General features: G+C 35.1%; 1 protein-coding gene across 2 annotated transcripts in view; it reads right to left on the bottom strand.

Moving 5' to 3' along the window:
- LOC114354970 (UNC93-like protein) overlaps positions 1–18,917 on the bottom strand; it is a 77,743-nt gene that overhangs the window by 40,913 nt on the left and 17,913 nt on the right. Inside the window, exon 2 of one of the 2 annotated variants that reach the window (XM_028307592.1) lies at positions 2,141–2,228. The exons of the other annotated variant lie outside the window; for it this stretch is intronic. The gene's annotated coding sequence lies outside the window, so the exon portion shown is untranslated. The remainder of the gene's footprint in view (positions 1–2,140; positions 2,229–18,917) is intronic. 2 annotated transcript variants of the gene reach the window in all.

The raw sequence follows: 18,917 nt of genomic DNA, 5'->3' as shown, positions 1-18,917 counted from the left end.
ATCAAGCTTGTTTAATAACCTAAAATTGTTTAGATTTACCGTTCTATCAATGCGTGCCAAAATTTTAAATAAATGACCGTGACTGTTCGCAGTTAATCCACATAAGTAGACACTGTACACACATACCAATACCATGGACAATGTAACCGGAATATAGCCGTACTTGCTTGCTTTTTTATAACATTTTTTGTCGAGGATAACTAGTCGATAACCTCTTCCTGCCCTACCTTTTTCTAGTAACGTCGTATAGGGCACAAATATGAGAGAAATTGCATCGCAGTTTACCAACTGATATTTTCAATCTCTTCCGCAGTCCGCAAACGTTTTTCAATGAACCAGCCTTCATCGATCGTTATGTGAACACCTAAAGACGTACGGTTAATGATAACAAATTGACATGCAATTCCAAATGATCATTTTGCAATAATGTATGTCACATACTCAATTGGAATATTTACTGGCATGTATAATAATCTCTTTTGAATGAGGTGCATGCGTCGCTGCGGTATCCTTTAATTTAAAGATATATTTTGATGCTTGTATTTATTAAGATTAGTCGTTTCGCACCACGAGTGATTCCGACCGCGGTGTGATTCGCCTGAGTGCTCTTTTTGAAAGAAACCTTTCACACCATGGTGTGAATCGCCTAGGAACAAAATGAGTTTATAACTTTTTAACAGTACCTAGTTCAGATTCGCCTCTCGAAAACGAGGATTGTGATACACCGCGGTCTGATTCGACCCAATTCAAATGATTCCTAGAGCCATTCGCACAGTTTCAAGTGATACAGTGCGAAAAGACAGTTCTTGGGCGTTTCACACCGTGGCCCGAATCACTTGTGGTGTGAAATGATTAAAGACCTTAAAATCTCGCGGAAATAGCGAAACAAAAATAATTATCAAAGTTTTGAGCTGTTTATAGAGTTAGAAACCAATTGAAGCGGAAAAACAGTGTGTATCAAGGGTACTGTCCCTGAGAGAGTTGCCTAGAAGACGCAATATTGCTGCAAAAGTAAACCTTCACCAAATTTTATACTCCTTTGGAATGCCGATTTCTTCTTATTTTGCAAATGTGCAAGCAAACAGTGGGTCGGGTGATATTGTTACAAATATTAACAAGTTACTACAACGACGCGATGTTTGATAGGACTACATAATAAAGCGATAAATTTAAAATTAGTAATGTTATAATGATTGGGCCTATAACCGATATAAGAAATATTAATGTTGCAAATGCTGAGTCTAAAAGTTTTTCTACAATAGAGCGCTTGGGAGATGTAGAGCTATATAATCTGTGATAAATAGATGTGGATTAGAAAAAAATACGAGGTTTTCTACATAATAAAAAGGTGTCCTACGATGCCCTTTTCCACAGATACTTACTTACGTAGTCAATGTAAAAATTGCAATAAAAAGAACATAGAATCAAGCTAGAAACTGGATATGAATCGTCACATAGCTAGTTTTAACTGTTTTATTTTATTTTTAACTGCTATTAATAACTACGTAAACCTGTTCGGTCGCAAAGTATAAAACGCTTGCGCGTTTGTAATACTATTGAAATTAAAAATAATATTCTTTGTATACGTATGATCTTAAGAATAGAATTATAACCAGTTCTAAGCTTTTATACTTCTGGTGATCTTTCGATTTGTCTGGTTCATCTTAGTGAAAAAACTTGATGTTAACAAAGACTTAACAATAGACATTATGATAGACCACAAAATAGAATTATTTTTACCTTAAGTTGTCATAAGAGGAGTTTTTTTTAAGGTTATATATGAGTAGGTAGATAAAGCTACCGATTTGGCCTAGTACATAAGAATACTACCACGCGTCCACGCCAGAAGTTTAAGGACTCAATAAAACATTCGGTCTAATGTGATTGTTAGAGTCAGATTCTAAATGAGCGAGAGTTTAGTCGAGTTTGCGCTTAGCGCCAATAAAATTAGAACTAAATAAATAAATCCGGCTCGAAGGACCAGAAAAGTAGCTGAAGTAAGTTTATATCTAATACAAATAATACGAGTAGAAACAAGAAAACTAGACGTGTAAAAAATATTCTAAAGCTTAAGTAATGTGATCTGATATGCAATCACTCAGTCCTTGTATGTGAATAAATGAATTAAAAGAATACATACTACGTGTTTGTCCTTATCGGAGACCGTAGAATGAAGCCCCGCGGGCGGGTGGCGGGGTCCGGGCGAGTGGCAGGCCAGCCCTCGGCGGCTACAAAGTACAAAGAGAGGGACTGGTTAATGCGGTGACCCACGCCAGCGCACTATGCAACACTCGCTAAGCAACCGCACAGCTAGGAACCGCAACGCAAGCACTTATTAGCCCACTTGTAGAGGCTTACAAATATATTTAACGCAATGTACCTACGCCGATTGAAATTAAATTTGATTGCATGTAATTTTGTCTGAAATTAAATCAGGTACTTGCAACTTTGTCAATCGGTCGAGCTTTTTGGACAGAAAAGATTGTTTTAAATAAATAATAGATGTCAAACGTAAAAAATAAGTAACTTATTTTCATGTCCATGTCGCGAAACATTATGTGCAATGTGACATTAATTAACTTAAAACTAGAGTAAAAACTAGTAGGTACTCGTAGTTCCAAGATGTTGAGAGATTTATTTTGTAAAAAGTCCGTTAGAATAATACCAGTGTTTTGCGAATTCTTATTAAAGCGGCTACTGGATCGATGATGTAATCGCACATAGCACATATTAAAAAACTCCAACAAAACATATCGAATCCGGTTTAGTTTTTCAAAGTTACGAATCCTCATAAAGTATGAGACCTTGATTGCCGCGCCGGGAACAAAATCAACGACACGGGCTTCGGTTATGCACAAAAAATAATGCACGTTAATCTCTCTAGACAGGATATGACTGAGTTTTTGTTAATCAAAACTCTTTAACATTGGAACTTATGAACTCCAATTTTTGTTCAAATAAGTTTTAGTGTAGAGCCAAATCAAATACCCACCCAATCATCAACTGATCGAGCTATCACGCATCGATCTAGTGATTGGAATAATCATGCATGCAAAATGCTTTTTGTGTTCAGCGAGTTACCCATTTGTTATCGCTTTTTACAGATTCAAGATGATAATGTAAATGACAAGCATGTGTTCAATGCTCTTTTGTTCGAGATTCACTTTAGCATTTTGTGAAGGTCGTTTTCCTATTGCTACTCAATTTCAACACATCATAGATAATATACAGCCGGACACAAAAACTGCATCAAATAATGAACATCTTTCAACACACCTTTTCTTAACCTTATTTTGGTCGTTCTTGATCCTACCTAACGTTTGATGGCCATTTAAAAGAATACTTAAATACTTAGTTAGTCAAATTATTCTTGGAAGTGTTCAACACTAGATAACGACTTAACGACGCGATGAATAAAAACCTTGCAACTTTAACTTTAAAATTTTCTTAACTCTATCTCTCACTTACATGGGTTACATATATATTTATCAAGGGCGATTATAATCAGCATGGCGAATTAATTATTTATTTCCCTGATGTTGATAACGGGCATCTAATAAGCGATGAGGCCAGCTCTATTAACGTCATGTGATAAGACGGGGAACAAATGATTTGGAGTGCGGTGCATTCAACAAGCGACTGCGGAAACCGGTGCATTGTAATAATTAGGCGGAGAACCAGCTTTTCTCAAATTTACGTGATGAATCTCGCCAGTATTTTTTGAACCTTATCCTACAGATATAACGCTTAGAATCAGTTCTCCTCTTTGTGGCCATTATAGGCGCGTGTAACGGTCAACCGACATACATATTAATGGTCAATACATTTCGTTGCAGTTATAAGTTTCAGCTTATTTTCCTGCTTCACAAAGCACGAGTGGGCGTACTCACCAGAGCAAAAAGGTTCTTTTGTTAATAAAAGCTCTGGTAATATAAACCCATGTATACCTATTTTTTTATCATGAACGTTTCTTTATCTACGAGCACGGATCCACAAGACAACACGTAGTATAATAACAGCGCTGCCTGAGATGCTCGCAGACCGATACCATCAGCTGACAATATGCAGTTCCGCTTTTACACGACAGTAATGAGCACTTTACAAGTTTAATAGCTTCTATAGAATAACGTTATCAGACTTCCAATGCCGCTAGTAGAGCTTGTAGTGTATATTAAGTTTACAGAAATTATTTCAATGCAGCGAGAGACATACATTGTGTGGGGTAATATTCTAAAACATAGAAAGGGCTACATTATATTCACACTGCTACTTTGAGTACATTTTATGTGCCTGTTTCTCAAATGTCACACGTAGCAATTTGAACATTACCTTAATTCAACTTGTTTCAGCATTTTCACGGTGTGAACCCACTCTACAACAATATACGACCGTAGCCTTTAATTTTATGACTAAATGGCCAGTTTATTACTCGTAAATCCAATACCGCACGTTACTCATCAAGGTGACAAAGAAAAATAACAAAAGCATATAAATCCTTCAATAAAATATTTCGTTGATGAATTGTTGCTTACAAGTCAGATAGTTGACATTTTCCTTGTTATTCATTATAATATACTTAATCAAATACCAATACCAATTCGATTTTTTCTTTTTGATGTTACATGAATCAGTAAGTCACGAGACCTGCATGCGTTTGTTTTAATATCGAATGTTTTAATTATTTTTAATAGATCGTTAAAGGAATATTTTTAATTGGTTTATAGGTGCATTTCCATTGATTCATAGTTCAATAAGTAATACAATTAAAAGGTAAATATTATTTACTATTATTATGATTTTATTTTTCAATGTCAACTGTGATCACTTGCCGTGGAAATCAATTAACAGTTAATTGTCCAGTAAAATATCACAATTAATAATACAATTCATCATCCATATATGGCCTGTAGGACTTTTATTTATTTATAATATTGAATTCAACCCTTATTTAATAATCATCTCTACCAGACAAAGAAAAGACAGACAGACATCTTGGCCAACTAATAATTATAAGCACGCTATATTAATAGTCAATTTCCATAAATTAATTTTAATACATATATTAGGAATATACATACGTTGGATTACGTAAAAGTACGCACAGAAATCTGCAATAGGTATAAATACACGCGTGTTTAAACGAGTATTATGATTCATACCGTCACTGAATTGGGTTTTAATTGATATGTTCAAAGTGTGAAGTGTCATTTGATATGTATGACGACCACTTGTTTCGGCGATATTTCGAGTATTTTTAAGGTGACAATGATGATTGGTACTTCATCTATTAAAATAATTATTAAACTATTTGTTACAACAATCAGTAAATCAACAATCAGCTGGTCGTTACAACTAAATGATGATAAATAATAACTTGCTGATTGTTTAGAAATGCGGACGTTTTGTTTTTACAAATATATTCCCGTGTTTAAATCTTTAATGGAAATAGTGCCAATTATAATACAAATGTATCGAAGGAAAGAGTGAACAACCTATTAAAACGGATGTTACCTACTTACAAATAAATTATTATCAAAGTATAAATGCAAGTTGAATTTTAGACAAAAGAAATCAATTAACAAACACCATTATACTCGTAGAAGCCAGAATTTCATATTCGTTACCACCTTTTTATAATCCGACATTTATCAAATCTATTACTTCAGGAAACATAGCAAACTGACCTCATAGGTCATCATACTTAATAGTGCTTTAAGCTCCCTCCACAGTATTTTCAAAATGCTGCTTTACTTGCAATAAAGGTCAACCATAGAATAATTAACGAACATTATTTTTTCATTATTTAATATCTCTCCGTTTATTCAACTCGAACGGTTGAGTCATGCAAAATAGTCATTAATTCACTGGCTTATTAATTATAGCAATCAATGATGAAATAAGCAGAGCGAATCGATTAAGCCGGGCTAAGGACTAATCGAGGATATCTTGCCTCAAATAGATTCATCTAGAAACTTACTTGTCTTTTTTTCCTTTTCAGTTGACTAATCCCGTTATTTCTTTGTTTCACAGTAGAAGTAGATAGTGATGAAAATATTAAGTAACAAGTGACCACGTTCATCCAATGACAAATATTGTTTAATATCAAGTATCTTTCTTTGCTGCATTTGATGATTGATGGTGGTCTTAATTGACAGTCCCAAAGATTCTGAAGATACGGAAAATTGTCTGACTATTATTAAATAGCACGAAGTTATAAATAAACTTCCAAATCTTCTATATCTTTTCCAAATCATATAGGATAGACCAATGAAATGGGATAGGTCATAGTCAAAATCTTAACACCAATGACTCTAATGGAAATGGGATAAACCCACATACGAGTAGGTATGAGGTGCATAAACAGAGATTACGCACTTTTTTCAAGTTTTTTCTAACCAGTTTTAAATTAATTAACACCTGATAATTATTATAATTAAAAACGCAATATTTATAATTGCTTTCTAAGTTTCTATTACGTTTATACCTTACGTCAAGTCCAAAATTAATGTTATTAGTGCATAATAATATTTACATTTTATTTATTTACTTAATTATTATTTTTTATCTATGCGGAACAAACCACCTATCCAGTTTTTTGTTTCAACATGCAAGTTTGACTGCAATCACGTATTAATTTGGGAATTCCATGATCTAGCATATAGCGACTTAGCTAGTTGTAATTCATCAAAAAACATTTATTTATAGGGGTGCCTTTACAATGGCGAATTTAACACAGCGCCTTCACAATTATGACTTTGGACATCGATTCTAATTCAAAGAGCGTTCACACTATTGAATTGATGAAAATAAATTGATCGTTATCGTCGCCAAAGATAGATTTACTTAATTGCGCTCTTAGTATCTGACAGGGAAAATAAACAAGGTTGACCACACAGGTACGCTGAGCCAAGCCTGTTATTACCAGTCTGATTTACAGGAGCAAAACGAACAAAGAATGGATGTTGTGTCCGTTCAATAAATTCATCGCGTTAGATAGGTACTACTCGCATGTGTTGTTATTATTCATTTTATTCCAATATTGCAATTGCTGAACCAAGAACATGAATAGCCTGCTGACTATTAAATTATGCCAGGTTAATAAAAGTCTATGATTTTTCATGACTCTACAAGATTTTTTTTTTACAAAACTTAAACTGAACGCAGTTTTAATCCTCAACTATATCAAACGGGCGGACTACGGACTTGACCAGTTTATTGGGACTTGTTGTTATTTTCGTCCGCTATGAAAACAATCGACTTGACGGTGTAAACGGGTTTTTTATAACGTCATTACAAAATAATATAATAGCTGTGATGATGTCGTGTTTGGAACATTACTGACACAATATGACTTCAATTCTATCAGACGGATTAATCATTTGGTTGTAATGTATTAAAGTCCTTATACACAGTTTTTGCTATAAATGATAAAGGTAGTTTTGTTCCGATCGAATATTTCGATAAATAGTAAAATGATCCTACCTTTTACCAAGGATGAAAAGGTCATTTGAAGTTATAAAATATTCATGACTCCCGCATAACGTATGAACTAACGTGTGTTTTATGTACGGTGAAAGAATGTAAATAATTAAATATAATACTTTTAAAATACATGCAACCTAACGAACCATGAAACCTCACCATTTTTGAAAGAAAATAAATAAAAATAAAAATTCTTAGCATTTCTGGCTGTTGGTACTGTGTACATTGACTCCTATGGATAGTTTTTGCCGTTTACGAAACGTGTCGAGGTAAATTACATTTTAAGCACCTATAATAAGGCAATTTAATCTATAGTTTAACACAAGGTACCACGTTTAAAAATATCATAGTAAGAATCTAAAAATAGTTGAAAGAACAATGAACGGGGAAAAACTGAAAACATGCTGAAAAACATTGACAACACGAATGTACAAAGTGACAACTACAGGAACTACACTCGCGAGCAAAACTATGGAATCACTTACATGAAGTTGTTTCCACGCGATCTTGTGTACTAACGAATTTGTTAGTAACAAAAAAAGTGGCACCATTTTAAAGATTAAACTTTTAACTTTAAATTGATACCAAATTTATTTAAATCACATCAATATTTAAAAAGATATCCCGGTTAATGTGAAAAACTAAGGAAAAAGACATGTATCAACTCTTTGATACGTCGCGAGTTGCGGCCTATTTACCCCCTATAAAAGCACGAGTTTTCGGATTTTGCTTTTACACGTGGATCCTTACACATCTCCGCTTCTTTTGACACTTTACCTGGGATTCTACACCTTCAGAAGCAGCATAAATCGTTGCACTATTGCAAGAAGAGCGCAGCCAGCAGGCTGTCGCACGTCAGCTCCACATAAGCCAGTCCTGGGTTTCGAAAGTTTTAAGACGCTTTCGGGAGACTGGTGGCTTTATCCCGAGACCAAGTTCTGAACAGCACCGGTGCACATCGCAGAGGGATGACCGTTTTTTCATGTCAACCTCTCTATAAAATCGTCATTTGACTGGTATCGACGTCCAGTAAGAGCTCAGAAATGTTCGTAGGATAGCTGTTAGCAAGTGGACAGTTCGTCTAAGATATAAGCAATAGAATTTGACTCCAAAAAGGCCTGCCACGGGCTCGAAACTGACGGCAGGTCACCGATAAGCACGCTTTCAATTTGCTCGTACACATCTCGATGGGAAGTCGAGCAAGCCACCCCTATAAGCCACTGTTTCAGCGAACCAGCACTGCACAAATCTCTCCCCAGGCCGCCTATAGACCCGACCTCTTCGACTGCTGCACTGCAAACACAGTCTGCATTCATCGGAGAACAAAACTCGCCTCCATTACTCGCCTTCCCATCAAAATAAGTGCGAGCTAATTGAAAGCGTGCTAGTCGGTGACTTGCCGTCAGTTTCGAGCCTGTGGCAGACCTTTTTGGAGTCAAATTCTATTGCTCATATCTTAGACGAACTGTCCACTCGCTAACAGCTATCCTACAAACATTTCTGGGCTCTTGCTGGACGTCGATATCAGTCAAATAACGATTTCATAGAGAGTTTGACATGAAAAAACGGTCATCCCTCTGCGATGTGCACCGGCGCTGTTCAGAACTTGGTCTCGGGATAAAGCCACCAGTCTCCTGAAAGCGTCTTAAAACTTTAGAAACCCAAGACTGGCTTATGTGGAGCTGACGTGCGATAGCCCGCTGGCTGAGCCCTTCTTGCAATAGTGCAACGATTTGTGCTGCTTCTGAAGGTGTAGAATCCCAGGTAAAATGTCAAAAGAAGCGGAGATGTGTAAGGATCAACGTGTGAAAGCAAAAATCCGAAAAGACGTGCTTTTATAGGGGGTAAATAGGCCGCAACTCGCGACGTATCAAACAGTTGATACATGTCTTTTTCCTTACTTCTTTACATCAGCCGGGATATCTTTTTAAATACTGGTGTGATTTAAATGAATTTGGTATCAATTTAAAGTTAAAAGTTTAATCTTTAAAATGGTGCCACTTTTTTTGTTACTAACAAATTCGTTAGTACACAAGATCGCGTGGAAACAACTTCATGTAAGTGATTCCATACTTTTGCTCGCAAGTGTATATTATTACAGATAAGTTATTTATGACTTTGGCTTGTCCAAAGTTCCTTATGGGTACGTATGTCTACGTACGTACTTACGTGTGTTTGATATGTCACACATCAATAAATAAATATAGGGAGGTACTTCGGTCCACCTGTACTTGGATGCGGACAGCGTAGGACCGGTCTGGTCTGGAAATCCTTGGGGGAGGCCTTTGTCCAACAGTGGACGTCATTAGGCTGAAACGGAATATAAATCCAGATCCTCCGGGAACTATGGGAACACAGGAATAATAGCGGAGGCTTCCGGCGACTGGGACCGCAATTAACTGGGACCGCGGTCCCAGTCGCCGGATGCGTAAAAATTAAATAATATTCTTCCGGCAACTGGGACCACTCGTAAATGATAACTGAAATGAAAAAATGTACAGTCAAACGAAAATTTTTTAGGTGTAATAATTGAAGAAAAATCCTATTTAATTTAAAAACATCATTTATTAATATACTGGTCAAAACTTATACCGCGGGATTAATTGTCCACGTGAATACTTTTATTATTTTTCTTATTAAAAGTATTGGGAAAATAGCGTTTTCAGTATTAACGTGTTCAGAAATCTCAGATCACCTTCCTTAAGCTTAAAAGCTTGCCTACTAATAATGTAGTATTTGTTATTTATATCCCAGTGTAAGATTGTAGAGTCAAGTAATAAAAATGATTTTATAAATCAACCGTGTTGCACAGTCGGCTTTTTTGTAACATCAATCCACTAAGTCTTGGGTGACGCCATTATAAATTGGACTTGAGTCCCATAATTGAGATGAACATAAATTTTAACCGGGCTGTCTTAAAAATAATTCTGCGAACTCGAAAAGTTACATTAAAAATTAACGATGTATAAGTAGATACCTACACTAAACCAATTCATTTCACCTTGGGTAGATTGAATAATTTGAAAACGTAAATATAAACTTACGTGTGTTTTTAAATATGCTATTGAAAATTTTCCAAACTTAAAAAAATCACACTAAAAACTGTTTTATACTAGACGAACTCTAGATGAACGTAAAAGAGAACCGAACTGAATACCAAGACGTCTAGTTTGTATTTAACTTGATCGATTTGTTTCATATTTACTCGTATAAACCCTTTGTTAATTAATGAAATCATCAGGAATACTACACTCAATGTGACATTTCCTAATAAGGTACCTACCGAGGCGATTTGTATTACGTTTTTGTTTATGTAGGTAACCTAGATGCTGTGCTAGATGTATTCAACAATGACTTTATGATTTTTATCTAAATGTCACGTAGCTGACAGTAGTGACAAATCGAATAGGAACTCCGAACTGTGCATAAATAACATGGTTAAATCAATGGTTAAATCGCATGGTAAGCTTCGGATATTGTTGTTACCCTACTTTTAACCGTTACTAATTCCAATTAATACTCTCCAGTGCATTTATTGATCGCGAACATAAATCGAAACGCCATTATGGTTTAACCCTTAATTCGCTAGCTGGTTTTTGTAAACCTGCTTTACACCGGCAGTATTGTGTGCGCGCTCACGTTTCAAGCTTTCACAGTTACATCGCAACATTCTGTTCATCAATCATAAATATCAGCGAGAATAATCAATTTCGTGAAATTACTCGAACCGAAACAGTAAAGTGAAAAGGTTTTTTGAGATGCACTCGACTCGGCGAATATCGGAGAAGTAGTGAAATATTATTTATTGTCGAAGCACAGAGACTTCCGTGTACAAAGTTAATTTAACAGTTTGTTTTCGCGGTCGATAGCCTGAAGGGAATCCGATTGGCGATTATTAATAGGAGAATCGAAGAAACCTCGGAGTAAGCGGTTGACGTTCGATCGAGATAAGCTTTTAAATTCTAGCGAACGACGTGCAAAAAATGACTTAAAAAACTGATACATACATGTTACAAATTGTCGGAATCCACGTGTTCGAACTTTCGTAAAACTTGGCCTTTAATATTTACCGAGCACTTTGTTTTAGAATTTATTGAACATAAAACGTGTGTTTGTTTTTTTATAAGTGGACAAGTGCGAACTTAAAGCGCTTCTACAGAATGATAAGGAAAAACGTTAGATTATATTAAACTGGCTTTCCACCCGCGTGGAATTTTGTCTGTCACAGAAAAACCTTATCGCGCGCGTCCCTGTTTCAAAAACCGGGATAAAAACTATCCTATGTCCTTTCCCGGGACTCAAACTATCTCTATGCCAAATTTCATCAAAATCGGTTCAGTGGTTTAGGCGTGAAAGCAAGACAGACAGACAGAGTTACTTTCGCATTTATAATATTAGTATAGAAGTATTAGATTAGAATAGATTGCTCTTTTTAGTTAAAGGTACAGCTTACACGCGCTATGTACGAGTAAGTGGAAAAGTGGGAAGAGTTACTAACAAAGATCATACCGATAAAAATAATCCTAGTTTCTATAATATCAGTTCAGCAGCAGTATCAGCTCTATGGTCTCAGAAACAGCACGTGTAACTCGGCCACCAACCATGGATTCAGTTTAACACGGATTAACCTATTAGTTTTAATGACAAGACAAGAAGATTAGAAGAACAATATTATAGTAATCTAAACTGACTAGTCGCAAACATTAAATGTTGTGAATAGTCTTGAAGGATCCGTCGCAATTTTTGCTTTATCATTTACTCTTATTGGCAAATTATGGTCGATAGTTACACATATTTATCTTAATGAGTCTAATAACATAATGACATGTTCCAAGGGCTTGTATTTATCATATTATAAGTGTCTCATTTAAAATAGGAATGATGCTAGTTACGTATAATGTACACATCTATTTAAACGAAATTACACATACTCGTAGCAATATTCATTATTATACTATGATACTGGGATTGACACGGCAGTATCGACTTCTTTACATCTTTAACATAAGATTTAAAATCAATTAGTTAAATTAATTATTTTACTCGTATGCTAGATTGATTTGCTGTTACAAATAAGTAACATAAAATAGAGAATATCTTTAGTCAGCTATATTGTATATTAAATGAAATATTTATGACATGACGACCTATAATAAAATTGTTAACTTATTTTTATTACAGAATGGTAGGGATATGTGTGTCTTAAATACGAAAATTGCTTTAAGAGTTTGCGTACTTACAAACTTGAATCCCGCGTCACGTTTCTCTACATGTTATTTAGATTTCTACAATTCCAGTTTGGTTCAGTCAGTGTTGTACAAAAATGTGGACTGCTCACCAGCTGCAACGCAACGTTATCAGTACATATTTGTATGCGAAGTCACTAAAACATTATTTTAATAGTTCTCGGACGTGATGTTTTCCAGTACTAATTTTATCAATGAAAAAAAATGTTAACGAGGCGTTAGTCAATATTTACAAAGACACTTAGGTATGTTCTTTGTCACACAAACTTGATCTTGTCGATGTTAACTTGACACACTAACTTACTTAAGAATACACTTATTTAAGCTTTGCAATAATGCACACAAAGTTAAAAGGCTTTACCTCTATTTCGCATTGCGTTTGTTGTGCTTTCTCACAAATTAGTAATGTTATATGGCGTGAATTAATAAACTATTTTTAAATTTAATATTTTTTATGTTTTAGATTTCAACTGTAACGTACTGGGATTTTCATTGGGAAAAACCATCGCTACACACTGTGCAGAACACTGTCTTGTAACATATTTTTTAACTTATACTTTTTAAAAGGAACATTTAGTATGTGTTCATGATTTTATGTAAAATAAAAATTGTACCTACACATCTACATATGAATTTCAGTTATATACCTACCCTTTAGTGCATCAATCAGAACAAATTACAATGTTTAAAACAAACATAAATTAACATGTCATTGATTCATCTTTTTCCCATACCATATATAAAGTTTTAATCAGCCAAGTTGGTTTTAGCTGCCATAATAACGGTTCAGATTGTTTTATTACCTATGTTTGCAAGGCCGCAAAGAACACTGGCCTTCGGGCTAAGTGTCCGACTGCTTTTCTAAATAATACATAAATATCTTCGAGTGTTAAAAGGATAGGCTCCGCAGACTGCCTCGTGGTAAAAAAGCAGCTCGGAGAAAGTTAACGTGAAATTTTTGCGAGTATTTGGTAAGAATACCTATCTGTTTTCGCTACAAAGGAACTTTGCGTTTAATTTTTACTGTTACTATGGGAGAATCTTTCGTTTATTATATGTTTTATAATGTTTCTTTCTTCGTATGGACAACTGGAAAATGGCACAATTTTTCAGCAGGTTTTTGAGATTATCTCGGCTTGAGGCGACGGTTAAATCGATTGATTAAAGACAAAAAGGTTATTAAAAAGGGCCGATCAAAGCTATGAAGTCGAATATGTTATTTAATATAAATTCTCTTAGTTATCAGACATACGAGTATCATATAACATGTTTTTATCATCACAATGTCAAAACACGAGCACCGCAATCATATTGCCGCAACATAGCTACTTGACGTCAAATGAGCCGATCGTAGAAAGTATTGTAACACGCAATATTTACTGAAAACATATACAGCTTGTTGTAACGTTATCGGTAACTTTAAAATATTCATTCATGTAACCTTTTTACTGCCTATTGGATAACTGCGGTAACACCAAACGGCGCTTACCTACTTTGAATTATTATAACATTATTTCTAAGTAAGAAATCGTTATATCTACTCCTACGAACTACGAAGTGTATCAGAGAATCAACTCACCTGCCTTGTTCTGCATAAAAAACAGAAAAAAAAATAGCGGTTAGGTTCGAGCTATCTCTACTTGTAACGGTTTGTGAAGCTTTGACCAACTATGTCCTTTCGTTATAAGGTGTCGGTTTAATAAGTCCTGCAAAGTAGTCATTAATTGGGTATTTAAATTCAATATCACAGCGCGACAGTATTGTTCATTAGTACTTAAACAACATGCAAAAGGAAGTAAGGTTATAGACCAAACCTTATTTAAATTCGTGTTAATCGGTAAATAATAATAATATGTCGAATATCATAAACTAAACGAATAACAAGTAGAAAAATAGTTTCTGTTATCTAAATTAGTTCATGAAAATTCGCGGGTTTTCAGAAGGTTCGCCTTGGATTTTCCTGTTATCAAAGCCATTTTAATGCTCGCGTGCGCCTACGCAATAACCACAGGTTTATGGCGCTGTTAAACTAACTGATATAGGTACGCGGGCATACGATTTCTGGCTATAGGAAAACTGCATGTTTCCAATGCAATTTGACGTAACATTCCTAGAATACCAGAAATAATTTAAAGATAGAGATGTAAGTTTTCAAACTCCTATTAAATAACACTTTCTCTTCAGCTTCAAGTGATAATCAATACTTTTATATTTAATGATTGTACACGCACGTGTAGTAGGTATCTATAACGAAGGCTATATCGCACGCTTACTTTTATTTGTTGTCAATACTTTCAATCAAATAAAAGCAAAACCACAAATCCGTTCATAAACACTGGAAAATTAAGGATACTTACACAAAATTTGTGTTGCATTTGTTAATGATTTGAATGTTTTTAAAATGAGCAATAAATACCTACTACTCAGGCTATGTTTACATTAATCTATTGTTTTTATTTTTGTTTCCAACTTAATCTGAGCATGCCCCAAAATATTACAATGAACAAAAATGTTTCCGCCACTTTAATTGAAGGGAAATACCAATCATTATAACAAAATAAATTGTCAATGAATCATGTCATCTGTCTGCTGCAGGTGATTATACCAGTAAGTATAGGTAGGTAATTTAGTTTCTGTAATTCTGGCGTTAATAATTAATCAATTAATTTAACGATAATGCAGTGTTTTGCGTTGAAAATCTAATTAATGCCTAAGTAATTTATAATTATAGGCAGGGGAGACCAAGGTGAGTTGTATCAGAGTAGAGTTGTGACATTGTCGATATTTTGGAACTTAATATTGACTACAAGTGAGCTCGTAACAGTGCGCGTTTTTAATTAAAGTCTTAGAGCTAGCAAATACGCGCTATTGCGAGCTCGCTGATAGTTAATAGGTTTACAAAAATCGACAATGTTACAACTCTCCTCGGTCTCCCCTACCTATCTAATTGCCTTGTGAAGTCGCTGGACTGCTGATTGTGCCATGGTTATTTTAAACTCGGATGTCTATGCTAAGTGTATTATTTACGTTATTCGTAGAAGCGTTTTAATATTTATTTGATGCAAAACGTAGTTCATTATGAGTGCCATTCACCTTGCCGTGTACTTGAGACCGACAGGAAGCGTTGGAGATGACACACGAAAGTTTGATTAAATCCATTAACTTTGGGAGTCACGTGTTTCTGATATTCGCTGAATTAAACTCTGAAAATTATACACCCAAGTCTCACGATTTTAACATCAATCAATTGTTTTCTTGATGAAATCAAATGGCGACAAGAATGTATTTGAACATAATTAATCTGACATTATGTTAAAGAAAGATAGTACATTAATGTTTTTAAAAAACCCTAAGTCATCTTTATAAATTTTTTTATGCATAACAAGGCAGGTATTTGACCACAATCGCACCTGATGTTAAGTGGGATGCAGTCTAGGATGGTACATAAATCTGCCCTGTAAGTGCCTATTCACTCTCGCCTTGAAAAGGCCCGGATTATAGTTTTAATTATGATTATTTATTATGGATTAATGCCGTTGTAGGTATTAAAATGCACATATAAGTTATGAGAAGCGTTATAAATATGAAGTTATTTGTCTATTTAAAGTTTTCTTGCAAATAACTGGCTTGCGTCGAGATAGTAAAAGATTAAAAGATACAAAACGAGCCCCTAAGGCTAAGCTGGATCTATATATATCTGGGCTATAAATACCCGGGTAAGTGTGCAGCGTGTATTCGCTCGTCTTGAGGTGCTTGTCGCGGTACCGTTCGCCTCCCGAGACTGTCGTGAGTGCCGCGTGAGTAATTGAGGTAAAGCCGACCACAAACTGGCGAGAGCACCCTGCGATGGGTATTAATTACTCGTTTTAACATAAGCCGTAAAAATGTCGCTTAAAATGAGACCACCGGGTCAGTCAATATCGTCGATACACATTTACTTGACTTATCTTGCAGATAACTAGAAAATTATACCTAAACGTTTAGACATCGCAAATAGTGACTTCATAGTTAAAGGTAAATAAACTGAGCTAGATAATTGAGAATATTGTGATTAATATTCAATTAACAATATTAGGTGATACTTCAGATACTTTTAAACTTGATGAAAGGTTTTTTAAGTTGTCGGTCAGTTTACCAGCAGCCTTACGAGTGGCGCCGAGTACATCTGAAAGTGGACGCGGACCTGTCGCACTGTTTACTCCGTTTAGGGTCGCCACTTCAAAGTTATCACCTTCACTTCGTAAAAAGTTAAGTATGAAAAATACTTATAAACCGCTGTTGAAATTAGTCATAACAATAGATATGGCTGATTGTCTTATTATAAATTCCCGGGCATTGTTTCGAGAAACGGGGAAGTTCTGATGTAGAAAAATAAGGCCCAACAGGATCGTACACTGTGTATAATATCCGGATTATTGATCTCTAGATCCTGCTAAGTCAAAATCGAGAGAGAGAAGTGAAGATTGTGTGACAATACATGTTCGGAGAAGACCCACGGGGTACTGCATGACAATTCAAGAAAATGTAAGCCTGCGCTTCACGTCTGGGCTCTAATTTACAAATCAAATATCTCCTGCAAGTCTTAGGCCATTTTGAAAGATCAGACATTTTTTAAGAATTCCGTTATGAATTGAACTTGGACTCATGCAGAAGATGATGAAAATTATTTAAATAAATACTGACAAATTGGGATCACTGGTTTCTTAGCACGTTCCTTAGTATGTGAAAGACCCGGCAATGATGCATGATGCAATGGAACCTCTTCACAAACGTTGGTACAAAGTTATAAGGATAATAAAGCTGTATTTTCATTGAACGTCCTAAATTTTGATTCGTGTAAATAGTAACTATGGCACATGTATGATACAAATCAGTGGGTTTGTTTGCAATACACGGTACTTTTGTACCGAAAAGATACCGAAATGTACATAGAGATATACACAATCAACATTGACACACTAACGATTTTACTCTGTCCCCAATCATGCTACGAGCACAATGAAATGTATGCAAACCCATTCAAATTTTGACCTTAAACCAATGGTTTAGGCACTAACCTGCATACATCTCTTAACCTAAGATTGTAGAGTCATTGGTACACATTTTCTTAGAATCTCTTTACTTGAATTAGTTATCGTGTTTTATCTTACAATAGTTCTAATCTAATAGACGTTAATAAGAAGATATTATTATTTAATATCTTTAAAAGAGTGGCAGTTTATGGAACTGATATAAACGTAGGTATACATAAAAGTGTTAAGTTCAAAATTGTTTGAAAGCGAGAACTGCGAGTTTAATTTAATGACAGCATTTAAGATGATTGGACTGTTGTGGATGTTCAAAGTTTATGATTACTTGTTAAAACGAACTCTTGCTCAAAGGTTATTTCATCCTTTGGAGAGCTGTCTAATGAAACAGATTGCATCAGCAATTTTAATTAATTAGCATACATTTATTCGTAAGATACGAAGAGCCGTTAATTTCCTAATTACTTATTAGATGATATAGTATAACACTATTTTCCAAATAAAGTAAGGTAAATAAAGTATTTGTTTAGTATACAAAACCGTATGTTATGTAATTTTAGTTGTCATAAGACTGCCAGTAAAACCCTTTATTTGTATCTAAATTAATAATAAAAAGCCAATCACATTTTCATTGTCATAGACCGAAAAGCGGCGTTGATTTTCCATATACCAAACACACATGCTCGCGCATTAGAATTAAGAACGATTGGGGAAAACACAGATGTCGGGTTGAATCAGAAATCTAGACTTTCGATTGCACGACGGGTTGGCGCGGGAGTCGTGTGTTGAATCGAACGCGGCGCCTGCGCCGGCCTGCCTGCGCGACCGGTTACGCGAACCGCCTAGGGCTGTTACCCGCCAAGAAAATTGCTTGCCAAACCAAAAATAACTTCTTTATTAAAACATTCTTCATGTAATCTTTGCGTTACTAAAGCTTCACAAGTTTTCGCTATAACATTGCGTACGTATATCCTGCGTCCCTTGGGACGCGTTTTTGTTTGTAATAATTACTTGGTAAACGATTTAGGTAAACAAACATAACTGAATCAATAACAGAACCATGTGATACATGTTAAAAAGAAATAAAAGCTTAATGTAAAAATTTTGAAATCGGTTTTCCCCGATCGGCTGCCTTTTCCTCTTACGTGCCAATGTGAAAAAT

The sequence above is a fragment of the Ostrinia furnacalis genome, unplaced genomic scaffold (assembly GCF_004193835.3).
Source record: "Ostrinia furnacalis isolate ACB-3 unplaced genomic scaffold, ASM419383v2 OfSCF2303, whole genome shotgun sequence".
In the NCBI taxonomy this organism is placed as follows: Eukaryota; Metazoa; Arthropoda; class Insecta; order Lepidoptera; family Crambidae; genus Ostrinia; species Ostrinia furnacalis.
Note: the sequence above shows the minus strand (reverse complement) of the source record. Positions and strands in the feature narration are given on the sequence as shown.